This window comes from Vicugna pacos, chromosome 11, assembly GCF_048564905.1.
Source record: "Vicugna pacos chromosome 11, VicPac4, whole genome shotgun sequence".
Lineage (NCBI taxonomy): Eukaryota > Metazoa > Chordata > Mammalia > Artiodactyla > Camelidae > Vicugna > Vicugna pacos.
Window position 1 is genome coordinate 10,022,116 of NC_132997.1, and position 12,109 is coordinate 10,034,224.

General features: G+C 41.9%; 2 pseudogenes; one reads left to right on the top strand and one right to left on the bottom strand.

Moving 5' to 3' along the window:
- Positions 1-4,690: 4,690 nt before the first annotated feature.
- Positions 4,691-6,793, top strand: LOC140699508 (eukaryotic translation initiation factor 2A pseudogene; annotated as a pseudogene).
- Positions 6,794-10,653: 3,860 nt separating this feature from the next.
- On the bottom strand, positions 10,654-11,350 carry LOC116277950 (olfactory receptor 6C75-like; annotated as a pseudogene).
- Positions 11,351-12,109: the final 759 nt, after the last annotated feature.

Sequence of the window (12,109 nt, forward strand, 5' to 3'; positions counted from 1 at the left end):
ACTCTGGCTGAGTCCTCAGAACCTGGTATCCCCTGAGACCCAGAACCAGGCAGGATAGACTGTCATCTGAACCCTGGTACCAGTACAGGCCAGAGGTCATGCAGAGGCTGGAAGAAAGAGGCCAGGATGTGGTGGCTGAGATTGGGTCATTTTTAACCTTAAAAGAAAATACAAGTGTCTTTCTGCAGGCCCTTAAAGAAGTAGGAAAAAACCCTAAGAAGACTTCACTGACACAAGTAATACTTCAGTTAAAATTCAATTGTCAGTCAAACGTTTTTCCAACAAACCAAGTTCAATGAAATGGAAATATCCTACAAACAATCTATTGACTCTTTTGAGAAATCATAGACATCCTAGGACGCAGATAGGCTGCAGGGCAAGAATGGAACCACCCTGGATGGGGAACAGAGATGTGGAATGTGCTGGCAGAGGATGGGGGGTTAGTTTTCTGGAGCATACACCCACCAGGTGAGTCACAATCAGCCAGCTCCTCAGTAATCAGAGGACCATCACACAGGACAAGAAATAAGACAGCACCTGTAAGAGAATGTCCACTTACTGACTCCTGTGTTTGTGTGGAGGTGACTATTCTTCAAGGGGTGTGCATGATTATGTGTGCATGTGCACTATATGTGAATAATTTTTGTGACTCATTTTTTTCACTTAGTAAATTTTAAATATCTTCCCTTCTGCATAGGTATAGATTAAACCAATCTTCCTCAGCTCCTGGGAGAATTAGGGGTTCCCTGCAGGGCCGAGTCATTGGGTTGGTGTTTCCTGGTTTATGGTGCACACCAGAGTCAGCCAAGGTTCCCTGTGTCCCTGTTCACTAGGGCTCAAAGCCTGTAGGCACATCCTCCTCCTCCTCCACACACAGGCTGAACAAAAGGGAAGCTCAGCAAGCCATTAGCAGAGTCCCCAAAGTCCTTCCCTATGACCATACTTTCTGCATGGTCCCTAGCACTCCCAGCCTTGCTGCTCTAAGCTGGGTGGTTTACGGGCTCTCTGGGGAAACCCATCCCTTCCCTCTCAGTGCTTAATCCTGAAAATCTGGAAATCACTGGCTCCAATGCCATCAGTCTCCTATCATCCAAAATTTCCTTGATGTCTTGGGACTATCTACGGCATCATTTTCAGTCTTCCAACTGCTTTGCAGACTTTTTCTAATTTCTTCATCTCACAGATAAACACATGGACCTAATTTACTGTTACTGAATCCAAGCTCCTACTGCTTGCTGCATGTCAGGCCAATAAGTTGAGAGACAAGTTGTTAGGACAAGGAATAGCGACTTTATTCAGAAAGTCAGCAGTCCAAGAAGATGGTGGTCTAGTGTCCCAAAGAACCATCTTGCCTGAGTTAGAATTCAGGATTCTTCTATACTAAAAGAGGAGGGAGTAAAGTCAAACATTTCCTGTTTCCAGGCAGACTCCAGAGGGAATGTGTTAATTTCTTCCTTCCTGCAGGCATTCACAGGTGGGCCTGGTCAGGATGTTTCCTGTGAGCTAAACAAAGGTATTTTAGCTTAACGTCCATTACCTGGGAGGTAGAGTTCCCAGGGATGGGCCATTATGTATAACTTAAGCATACAGGCAACATCCCTTTAGTGATTAACTTGCAGAAAAAGCAATAGAATACAAAGGTGAAAGTAAAAGAAACATCCAATATGGAGTCAGACTTGTTCTTCCCTGTTACATTATGATTGTGAAACTGGAAGATGTGGATTCTTAAAGCAACATGGGAAGACAGAAGAGCTAGTTCAAAGATTCAAACTCATGAAAGAACATGATGTAGCCAGAGAATCTTAAGAATGTGGGATTTGCAGAAACTAACTACTATCTATAAAATAGATAATCAACAAGCTTATACTGTATAGCACAGGGAACTACAGTCAATATCTTGTAGTAACATATAATGAAAATGTGAAAACAAATATATATACATATGTATGACTTAAACATTATCCTATACACCAGAAATTGGCATAACATTGTAAACTGAATACACTTCAATTAAAAAAAAAATGTGGGTGGCAGAAAGAGTAGAGGAGACTGGGAATGTTCATTCAATAAGCATTTACAGAGCACCTTGTGGGTGCCAGGCTTCTGCTGAGTGACAGAGGATGAAGTGCAAAGGACAGCCAGGTGTCAGTTGGTGTTGGACTTTGCACAAACCACGTGACATATCTTCTGTGGTGTTAGGGTCTTCTGGACTGGCCCTTGTGACATGATGATAGATGTCTATGACCAGAACCTGCAGCACCACGGGGACCAGGCGCTATTCTGGTCCAGCTTTACAAAGTGGGAAAAGCAACCACAGAGGTCACAGTCCTTGGCCAGAGAAAGAGCTCAAATAAGTGTGAAATCTGAGTAAAACTCAACTATTAATTTTTTTAATTTAAAAAAACTTTCATTTCAGTTTTATTGATATAATTGACATACAGCACCATATAGATTTATAGATTTAAGGTGTACAGCATAATGATTTGACTTACATACATCATGAAATGATTACAATACATTTAGTGAACATCTATCATCTCATGTAGATACAAAATAAAGGAAAAAGAAAAAAAATTTTCCTTGTAATGAAAACTCAGCTTTTGCTCTCCTAACAACCTTCATATATAACATATAGCAGTGTTAATTACATCTTGTTGTACATCACATTACTATATTTACCTTATAACTGGAACTTTGTACCTTTTGACCACCTTCATCATCATACAAAGATATTACATTATTATTGCCTATATTCCCCACACCATATATTTTGTCCCTGTGACTCATCAGTAAAACTCAAATTTAAATAAAATTATCAGATCAGATCCAAACAGCGAGCACTTAAGAGCAAGAAAGTATGAAATAAGGAAATGCTGCACTAGGCACTTTTTGTATGGATGAGAGTTATGGCCATTGTGTTTTTAGTGCCTCAGAAGAATTATCAATAGCCAAGGGAAAGGGATTTTCCCATATGCTCTTTCAAACACACACACACACACACACACACACACACACACACACATTCATTTTAACACTTGATTTTTAAGATGTCCCAAAATTTAAGACAAAGCAGTTACTTGGATAGAGATGTGGAATGTGCCAAGTTTTCACCAGCAATGAGTTACACCAAAGGAGCCAGAAGTATGAACATGTGAAGCAGCTTCAGGACACAAACCAGGAGTCTGACCCTTGGTGGAGAAAGCCGGTCTCCCTCAGAGTCAGGCGCCTGGGAGAACAGACACGTGAGGGTCCCCATGGAGGAGCCCAGCTTCACTAACTGGACAGAATACTCGGATGCAGGATTATGAACAGCCACCCTTCCTGGTGTGCCCAGATGGCTCCTTCCATGGACAGGCCCCAGTGCACAGCTGTGAGGAGGGGGAGCTCTGGAAAGTCAGGAGAGCATTCTTGTTTCTCATCCAGGCTGGTCTCTGGGACCTGTGGGGTGGGAGTCAGATCTGGAGGGACATGTCTTACTTTACCATGAGTCTTAGGAGGAGCCTTCTCCAAAGGAAGGTGAGGATGGTCAGGGCTAGAGACCAAGTCCCTGGAAGGGAAGACAAGAGGCAAATCTGGAGGCAGATCTTGGTGGCTAAGTGGCACATCCCCTTACTTCATCTGGGGACCATTCCCATCGCCACTTACCTCCCCCGGTGGATCACTTGACAAGCTTCCAGGCAGCTCTGGTCCCATGCTCTGGCTCTCCCTGAGACCCACTAATTCACAGAATCCCCCAACTGGAGAAAATGCACAGGAGTAGAAAACCCAGTCAGAGGTATAACCAGGTCAGGGATTCATTTTCATTTTCATCTACACCATATACAAGGAAAATCAGAACTTTCTCTCATTCAGGGTCCCCATCCACAGGCTCATTTCCAGAAAAAAATAAAACGTCAAGCTAGGAGAGAGTTCAGGATTCCACAGTCATGATGTCTTTTATCTACACATGATTCATTCTTGTTCTGGAGATAATCAAAGGGAACCCACTTATAAACAGTGCTGCCATGGGAGCAGAACCAGGAGGAAGTGTGGGAACAGGTGTTCTTGTGCCCAGGTGCTGCTTCATCATGCTTGGAGGGCATTTACAGTAGGATGAACAATCAAAATACATACATATTTATCAATTCACTTACATATTTATTGTTCAATCAATAGCTATTTTCCAAGCATGTTGGACACTGAGGGCAAGGGAACAGACAATTAATTCATTTGACAAATACACATTGAGCACTTACTATGTGCCAGGCTCTGTGTTACAGGCTGGGGATCAGAGGTGAGTAAGTCTAACAAGCTTCCTTCCTTCACGCAGCCTGCATTCTGTTGGGGAAGATAGGCAATGGAGAAGTGAACACACAACTAAGCAAGATAATGACCAATGGGGAAGTAACAGGGCAGTGAGAGGATATTAACTGGGAGAGGACACTTTGGAAAGGATGACATTGCCTCTAAAATCTGATGGCTGAGAGGGAAGTAGTCACATAAAGAGCCAAGATGAGCATTTCAAGCCTAGGGAACAGTACAAACAGATGTGGGAAAGGTCACAGTGTGTTCACAGTAATGAAGGGAGCTGGCTGGGTACCAAGCAAGGAAGAATGATGCTTGCATGAGGCTGGAAAGCAAGGGAGTGGCAGGTGTGTAGGTCTACTGTAGGGGCGATGGGCAGTGTGACTGAGCTTTAAACAGTGGAGAAATGGGCCTGGAGGCACAGTGGCAAGGTTGCTCTGCTGTTGTATGGTAAGTGGTTGGAGGAGGAAGACAGAGACAGGCAACTCAAGGGAGAAGGGGAGACAAGGTGGTGCTTTTCCATGGAGGCTGGCGATGAAGGCAGAGACATGGAGGAGCATGGGGTGTATTTGGATCTGACCATGGATTCTTTGTGGAAAGAGAGATGAAAGAAGACTACGGAGCCAAACTCTTAGATGCTTCTATTGATCAAATAATCGATAGCAGTGACCCTTCCTGAGATAAGGATGCCAGGGGAAGGCTCAGGCTGGAAGGTGGGGAAGGAGGGTTGTCAGTCCCTGCCTTGAAGGAGCTGAAATGTTAAGTTATGGTGCTAGACATCCTCTGTGGGTGGGTGTGAATGAGATGTGAGTACATATTGGAGGAGCTGTTGTTCATTGGTCCACACAGCTTACTTCCTTACTCCCAGTCTGGTTCATTCAGACTCCCACTAAAAGACTAGTGGTACTTTCCATAGCCATCTGTCAAAAAGCAGTGACAGAGAATATGGAATGGGGCTCTAAGATTCTGCTTCTCAGAGCTTCACCCTGGACTTATGAGTACAACCAAAGGGAAACAGGAGGAGCAAAGTCTGTACTCCTTGTACAGACTTTGTATTCTCCCATGTATTTTCCCTTAGTTCTCCACAGTAAGAAAAGGACCCACACACTGACTTCTTCCAAGTTAGATCACAGACCCAGCAGCAATAGGATGACTTATGACATTAAGGGACATTGAAAATGAATGTAACTGTTTTCCAGGAGATGGGGCTGCCCATGCCTCACCCTGAAGAATAAGGTATGGCTTCAGAGGTAGTGATGTCTCCAGAGCCCTGCAGTTAGTATATGAACCCATTCAAGGTTCTGAAGGTCTCTCTGTGGTGAATAGACCACCGTATTTTACACAAAGCACAGTGTTTACAAGGGAATCTCAGAATAAATTGTAAAGCATACACTTTTAATATGGGTAGGATCTTGTTTGCTGAGACAAGGGGAAAAAAACAATAAATATTACCAATGTCACTAACACAGGATTACTACACCTCTTTGACCTCCAAAAGCAATTTTGAGTTATCACAAAAAAATGTTCTGGCAACATAAAAGACTTACACTCCCCCATCTCCCATATTTGTGCCCCCAGGAGACACAACCTGCAACTCTATCATGTGAAAATTGGGATGTTCGGAGTCTTTCATTCAGAAAAAATGCAAAGTTAGTATCCATCCCGGTCAGATGATGAGACTCTGTGCATGAAATGTTAACCATGAAGTTCACTTCTTTAGAACTAATTTTAATAAAATTACAAGTAATTTGCATTTCCAAAAAAATTAATTATTATTATGTGTCTTCATTTGGACTCCAGTCACACCTGGGGACTGTCTAATGCTCCAGGTAGTAAAGGTGCACCTGCATTTGTGAGGTTATACCTGAACCCCCAACTTTGGGGGACCTCATGCAGATTTAGCCAACAGTCATTCTTTCATGATAAAGTTATGATGCTATGGAATTAAAAAGCCACTGCTGTGTTGTAATAGCTTGAACAAATTTGATGACAGAGGAACTTCCCACTACAGGGAGCAAATGCTGTGTTTGTTACCTTGCAACAAACAGAGAAAGTGCTATAATCTGCTCAAACACAAAGCACAGTCTCACTTGTGATGCAATTTGGAATTCTGGATCTACTGAACGTTATGTTATGTATGGATGTGTGCCTGCCAAAGAGACAATTTTCAACGTGAAATGGGATTTTGTGTTCTGGACCTGGTGCATTAGTCTTCATGGCCATATATAAATGCTAGCTAGATTTTAAAATTTGAGGGACAAAGGCAATCATGGGATGTTAAAAAACGCAACTGTCTTTCTAAGCCTCTGATCCTACATCTTTTGCTTGGTGCCCAGATGGAAAGCGTGTTTTAACAGCCACACATACTCCCCAGTTGTGTGTTCATAATGGGTACAAATTTTGGTATTATGCTAGCCCTATACTGGCAACCACTTTTGGATGGACTATTTCCAATAAAAACAGTTTCAAGCAAATTACCCACTTAGGAACATACATTTGCAATGGTTGATAGATTCCCAGCTTTAAGAAATAAACTAATCACCAGTCCAAGTGGCCTGAGAACAAACCATGCCAGAATAAGAAAATCACAACCAGGAAATGATAAGCCATTATCAAGAATGTCCCTTAAAAAATCAAAAGAAATATGAGGGTAAGAAAACTGCAGAGCAGGAAGCAGGAAGTGACAAGAACCAAGATCTGGCATCCACCCCTGCCCCACGGAGCACACCACAGACAGAACACTGTGTCTCAGTCAACATCTGGAGACTGTGAGACCGATGAAATATTCAAGGTCCTAAAGAAGAGTGGAAAGCAACTGAACCTTGAAAGAACAAGCAGCCACTGAAACAAGGCTAGAAAAACAATGACTTGGAGAAAACTTGAAAAAAACAAAAATCACCCCTTCTGCAGGAGCTGAAAGATTTGGAATTGGTTACGTTGAAGATTCACAGAAGGGAAGTTGTTAGTGTAAATCAGTGGAAACACATCCTATGTGAAAAACCCTAGGGAGCCCCAAGCGTCACCTGGCCACCACATACCCACACTTACTGCTCATCTATAACTCAACAATTTATCCAAGCTTCAGCATATATCTGAAATTAGTTAATATTGTCCACTAAATTGGCTTTTCCTGTCTCTTAATACATGTTATAAAAAAAAGAGATGAGAATTTCTTAGCTGAGCCTGAGAGTCAAATATTTTTGTTACTCAGTATGATTTATCATATATGAATAAAGGCATTTTAAATTTAAATAAATGTACCTATTAGATTGGTTAATAGTAGTGCAAAACAAGCCAACTGAACAAAAGTTTGTTTAACTTTAGAGTGAAACTTAGTTTCTTTCTCCTGAATTTGTACTCAGCTGATCAGCATAAACTCAATAGAGTAATTTTGTAGAAAACTGAATTGTTTTATAGTCCACTTCCTTTGGAAATCTTTAAAGTTTTGATTTTTTAAACCAAGACTCTGGCTTTGCTCTATCCAATGAGGACCCCCAGAAGAGCCTGAATATATACATGCATAGGTGTCATTTCTCCTCACAAAAAGGAAACTAGGTGATCTCTTTGGTGGTCTGGAATGGTCAGAGATGGAGTTGGACAAGGAATTCTGGTGTATGAAGCCTCCCATTTATTTATGTATCTGTATTCGTGTCTCCCATGAGCTAAGCTTTGTCTAAACATAGTCAAGATTTATATAAAAAAAATCTCAGAAGGATCTTAATAATATACATTTAAGTTTCTAGTAGGTAAAAGAACTAAAAAACAAACAAAAAATGGAATCCACTTAAAGTAGTAGAACACAGAGAAGAGAATATGATGTGGTAAGATAGGGACACTGGCAGACACTGGGAAAGTGGGAGGGAGGGAGGGCTGCCCTCAGCTCGTGACTGGTAATGTCATTTGTAGAGAAAGCCTGAGAGAAGCTGTGTCTCCTCCAGCTTTCTCCAAGTTCACCGTGGTCTGGACAGAGATGCTCTGCAGAAGCACGTCTCTGGGAAGCATCTGGCAGAGGCTGAAGTTTGTGGGGAGGGTACCATCTGCCCGCAGAGTGGTAGGTCATCAGTGGTTTGCCTCTGTTTTCAATTTTTATCTTGAATACAAATTTGCACTGTTGCAGGACACAGGATTTGTTTTTCAAACTTTATGGGGCAGACCCAGGGTACTATCCATGTTGTACCTCATTCTGGAGAATGATGCTACTGTCCCCAGTGGGCAGCAGGAGGCTGTGCTCAAACTTCCTAACACAGAAGCAGACTGTGTGACACTGGAAGTGTGTTCCTACATTCCAGCTCTTCATTGCTGCTTTGATGATGACCAGGCAAACAGGATGCTGATGCCACAGGACACCTTCAGGCTGAGGTCACTGGGAACTAAATGGTTACTTAGAGCAAGAGTTGCTGGGAGAGGTGGGAATCTCTCCCAAAGGGAAAAGGTGATTCTCATGGATGAAATAAAGGCTCTAAGGGCAAAATTTCTTGCCATTGCCCAATGAGGAATAATAGAAGTAAGAAATAAAGAAATGAAAATATAAATAAAGATAATAATGTTATTAATAGTAATACATAAAGTTATTTGTTTATATTGTTATAATTTATATAATGTATTTATATATAATACTTTATTATAATTATATTTTTGTTTTATAATAAAGTAAAAAATAAAATACAAATAAATAAAAATTAAAAATAATAGAAATAAAAAAATAATAAATTAGGGTTTTTTTCCCAGTATATCTTAGAATAAGCAAGCCAGTCACTGGCATTGGTTTCCCAGCACAGAACCTCTGATGAGGTGATCCAGGCACCCCGTGGAAAGCAAAGAGCAGCTTCTACTGAAGGAAAACAGGCCTTTCCTCCAGTCCTGGAGAAAGTCTTGGAATTCCTCCTTGCATTGCTGTAGCTCTATGACCCACATCCTTTCCTTAATTCCTTGGCTGAAGAATGTGCAGGAAAAGCCTTTCTTTCCCTCAGCTCCTGGAAAACTATCTGACATCTCATTCCTGTCATCCCTGTAGCCAGATCCTTTCTCTGGGAGAACCTAATTGAATAGCATGAACAAGAGGTTTATTCTCAGGACTGAAATCAAAGATAAAGGAAGGGGCTGGGAATGCGAAGGACAGTAAGAATTACATTAAACTCAAAACGACATTGAACTTCATGTGTTCCATTTGTGGTTTGGAGGGGGATGGAGGTAGGGGAGGAGAGGAAAGGAGGAGGTTTCTGCCTTCTCTTCTGCTCCACTCCAGCTGAGAAGCCATACAGTGGTCCAACATGTCTGACTCCTCATGCTGCCCAGGACATTGGTGGGGGCATGGCGACCCAGGCAGCATATTTGTCATTCATACTCTTTTAGAATCAACATCACACAATCTGAGGAATCTGCTCTCTGTCCATTCTGTAATTTGAAGCTGTCATTTTGTTCACATACTGTTTACAGAGTCCTTTCACATTTGTTCACTCAAATCAGTTCAGTGAGAGACAACCTGGGGAAAGCACCATGGGAGACTCTGAGGTCGTTTCCACTGATATACATATATGTTTTATAGTAACAGCTTTAGGATAAGAACCAAATTAAGGATGCATTATGCAACTGAGGGGGCCAGAGCTAGAATAAATTATTTAGAAATCAGAAGCACTGATCTGCTCTGGGATGCTATGGATATTTCCGCTCCTTGGAGGATGGTATGAGAGCTAATACAGTTTGATTTCTTTCAGTGTGGAAATGATTTATACATGTGTAGCTGAGCTATTCAAAAATAGCAACTAAGAGCACATCTGATATAAACCATATATGTCCCAATATGAAAGGTACTATAACCATTATTTCCTTGGAGTACATATGGAGGGAATGTAACCCTGAGCATTGGTTACTATGCCCATCATTTCCTTCATAATCACAACCCAATATACGATTTTCCACCATTTAATTATATAAATGTCTTTTGGTAAATAGTTGCTAATTCTGTTGAATCATGTTTATGACCAGTGTGTAGTGAAATAGAGAGTATAAATTATAAAATATCAGAAACTTCAAGCACATGGTATATGTCACAGGGAAGAATAAAAATGTAGTAAAGGATTTTGCTATTAAAATCAATTGTCATCAGTATGTGGAATATTTAAGAAGATACTCAAGCATAACAAGGTGAAAAATGGCCTTGAGAAAACAGATCTTCCTTTGCTGGGGAGGTGCAAACAGAGACCAAGTGAGGTCTGCCACAGACTTTCCACTATGACCCTGTGGACTGCTACATTGCCTGGAATGAAGACAAATGGGTTTTTAAAGCTTTACACTCCAAGGTCATGTGATTTATCTTGATATTTGCATCCTGAATATCATCTCCTTTAGAGCCTGGTGGACCTGCTTGTTTCATAGAGTATAGGTGACAGGGTTCAGCAGCGGGGTCACCACTGTGTTCACAAGGGCAGCCATTCCTGTTGGAGCCCAGCCTGTTTGTTTCCTTTGGTTTCATGTATATAAAAACACAGCTGCTGTACATCAGAGAGAGGACAATGAAGTAAGAGGAGCAGGTGGAGACAGCCTTCTGTCGCTCCTTGGCTGATGGGAGTTGCACGACTGTGATTACTATGTTGCAATATGAAATGATGTTTATAAGGAGGGATTTCAAAAGGACACACAAATCAAGGACAAAGTGCAACATTTCAATAGATTTGGTGTCAGGACAGGAGAGATGGACCATGAAGCTAAGGTCACAGAAGTGAGGGATGACATGGGGGTCACAGAAGGATAACTGGGAAAGCTTCACCACTAGACCAGTGATGAGACTGAAGCCCAAAGCAAAGCAGCTGGTGACCAGAGGAAGCAAGTCCTCAGGTTCATGATGGTTGGGTAATGCAGAGCTTGCAAATGGCCAAGTACTGATCCAGAGATATCACAACTATGAGGAGGAAATCTGCTACTCCCAGAAATAAAAAGACAAAGTCCTGTATGAAACAAGCATCAAAGGAAATTGTTTGCCTAAAAGAAAGATGATCAACAATTTAGGAATAACAGTACTTGTGAAACAACACTCAATGAAAGAGAAAGTAACCTCAGGACATAGCATTCATGCATTTACTTTTACATCAATGCTCAGTGAACATTCTCTTTCTCTCCTCAGTCCCCTCAGTAAATTACTTCTCTTATGATGCTGTTTGGCTCTAGCATCTCAATACTAAGGTGAAAATCTACAGTGTGGAGTGTCTTCCTTTCTAACTTGCCATGGACTAAGTTCTCAGAAGTGATGCTCATGCAACCAAGCTGCTCCCCCTAGAGTGGCATTGTCCCCAGGGTAGCCTGGAGGAGCTGCTGCTAATGTATCAGTGACAGCAGGAGATCCTCCAAGTTACCGCTGTCCTGGTCCAGGCACACCAGAGTCACCTCAGGGGGGAACAGGGTTTCCTCCTCTTGTAGTCATTCTCTTCCAAGACATCAACAGCTTTCTCTGCACTGAGGGGAAAGGAGAGGAAAAGGAAACATAGTTGTCACAGCCTATTGTTCCAGAATGAGGTGAAGATGCCTCCTATGTTCTCAGTGTTCCTGGCTGGCAAAGCCCTGTTTTAATAACCCAGAATTTTTCATAGGCAAAGGTCACATGGCAGCTTTGAACCCTGAAACCTAGAAGAGGAGCAAATGGAATATAATGGCCACACTTCACCGCCCCAAATTCTGGGTGAAAGCTTGATTCTGGAACTAATCAAGGTTCTAGGACTAATTAAGATTCTGATGGAAGTTCTGCCTCTGCCTCTGCCTCCCTCAGTTGGTAACAGCTCACCTAATATACAACAGTGTTGTCCTCCAACAACACCAGCTAATGGGAGCAGGC